The sequence below is a fragment of the Triticum dicoccoides genome, chromosome 6A (assembly GCF_002162155.2).
Source record: "Triticum dicoccoides isolate Atlit2015 ecotype Zavitan chromosome 6A, WEW_v2.0, whole genome shotgun sequence".
Taxonomy (NCBI): Eukaryota; Viridiplantae; Streptophyta; class Magnoliopsida; order Poales; family Poaceae; genus Triticum; species Triticum dicoccoides.
The window spans coordinates 489,081,628-489,084,308 of record NC_041390.1 but is presented as its reverse complement, the minus strand read 5'-3'; positions in this window follow the sequence as shown (position 1 = coordinate 489,084,308).

The following is a 2,681-nucleotide window of genomic DNA, read 5'->3' as shown; positions in this document are numbered from 1 at the left end:
TCAATCCGTTTGGCAGCCAGAGAAGCACACATAGCACCTGGCCTGTGTTTGTGTGGATGTACAACCTTCCCCCCTGGTTGTGCATGAAGAGGAAGTACATTCACATGAGTATGCTAATTGAAGGACCGAAACAACCAGGGAACGACATCAATCTGTATCTGGGGCTGCTGAAAGAGGATATTGACACGCTGTGGAAAACGCCAGCCAATACGTGGGACGCCGCAGAGAAAGAATATTTCCCTATGAGAGCCGCGCTGCTCACGACGGTGCACGACTATCTCAGTTACGGATATGTCGCAGGGCAGGTGGTCCACGGATTTTCTGGATGCGTCAGGTGCATGGATGACACAACGTATCGCCAGCTAGATAGAGATCCTGGGTCTTCGAAAACCGTGTTCATGGGACATCGAAGGTGGCTTCGCAACGATGACCCATGGAGAAAACGCAAGGATCTGTTCGATGGTGAAACCGAACCCCGAGGACGCCCGCGTACGAGGAGCGGCGAGGAAATAGACGAGCTGTTGAAAAATTGGAAAGACTGCCCACTGCCGGGAAAGAAGCAAAAGGCGCCAGAGCCGCTGCTGAAGGTATGGAAAACGAGGTCTGTTTTCTGGGACTTGCCGTACTGGAAGATCCACCGTGTGCCTCACAGCCTTGATGTCATGCATATCACGAAGAATGTGTGCGAGAGTCTGCTTGGTACCCTGCTCAACATGCAAGAGAGGACCAAAGATGGGCTGAAAGCAAGGGCAGACTTGAAATCAATGGGCATCAGGCAGGAGCTTCACGCTATATATGATGATCATGATGATGATGATGATGATGAGGCGAAGCAGGACACGGAAAGTCGTCGCAAAGGCAAGAAGGCCAAGAAGACCGGAAATGACTACCCTCCCGCGTGCTTCACTCTAAGTCAGGAGGAGATCGAGTAGTTTTTCACCTGCCTCGTTGGAGTAAAACTTCCTTACGGTTACGCGGGGAAGATAAGCAGATACCTAGACCCAGCGAAGCAGAAGTTCAGCGGGATGAAGTCTCACGACTGTCACGTGCTGATGACGCAGATACTTCCAGTTGCAATCCGTGGGATCATGGACGCGCACGTCCGTGAAACCCTATTTGGCCTATGCAACTTTTTCGACGTCATCTCTCGGAAGTCTGTTGGTGTGAGGCAACTCAGAAGGCTATAGGAAGAGATCGTGGTGATACTATGCGAGCTTGAGATGTACTTCCCGCCCGCATTCTTCGACGTTATGGTGCATCTGCTGGTCCATATCATGGATGATATCATCCAACTCGGGCCGACGTTCTTGCACAGCATGATGCCGTTCGAAAGGATGAATGGTGTCATCAAAGGATACGTTCACAACATGTCACGTCCAGATGGAAGCATAGCCAGGGGCTTTCTGACCGAAGAGTGCATCTCCTACTACACGAATTATCTAGGCATCAAGAACCCCATTGGTCTGCCCGTCAACAGGCACCTCGGCAGGCTCGCTGGATGGGGTCACCGTGAGGGTCGTCACGAAATGCATGTCGACTTTGAGGGTCGACTCGCCGACTTTGAAAGAGCAAACCTAGTCGCGCTACAACACATAGACGTGGTCGATCCTTGGGTGGTACAGCACAAAACCTTTATTAAGAAGACGTACAATGACCGAGGCCAACAGAGGACGGACGGAGATATACTCAAAGAGCACAACTCATGTTTCACGCGTTGGTTCAAGCAGAAGCTTCTGTCGTACCCTTTACATGAGGATTCTTCCGAGGAAGAACAACTCATATTCGCCTTGTCACAGGGCGCCGAGCACAACCTGATGACCTATGAGGCGTACGATATCAACGGCTACACATTCTACACCGAGGCCAAGGACATGAAGAGCGATGGTTATCAGAACTCCGGGGTAACGATGGAATCCTACACCGGTAACGACAAGGACAGATACTACGGAAGGATCGAGGAGATCTGGGAGCTGAGCTACGCTGGAGAGAAGGTCCCGATGTTCCGTGTCAGATGGGCCAAGAGTGTCCTAAAAGAAGACCGGTATTTCACCACCATGGTTATACCCGAAGCCAAATCCAAGACCGCGGGCGCAAACGATACCGCGAAAAATGAGCCATGGGTACTGGCTTCCCAAGTGGACCAATGCTTCTTAATTACCGACCCGTCAAAGCCCAGTCGTGTTGTCGTGAGGAGAGGCAAAAGGAAGATCATCGGAATGGATGGAGTAGCCAATGAGCAAGACTTCGACAAGTACGGCGACCCGAGGATCGAACATGACGACGATGATGAAGTAGCATCATACACCACAAGAAGAAGCAGGACCACCCTACCTAAAGGACGCCCGTTCCACAGAAGAACTCCATTTGCGAAAAAGAAGGGCAAGCAGATTGTGAACAGATAGCTAGCTAAGATCGATTGTATTTAAATTGTAGCCTTCATTTCTCGATTGTATTTCATGGGCACTTTTTGAACTATCATGAATATTTTTAAATTTCATGGACACTCGATCTCGATCCCCCTCCATCTCGATCGCTATCCCACCTCGCCAGATCCGGTCCCCCTCGCCGCCGAGCACCCCCGGTCCACTGGCCGCCGCCGCCGACCCCCCGCACCCTCGATTCCCCTACTCAACCGCCGCCGCGGACCCCCCGCACCCCTCCCCTACTCAACCGCCACCACC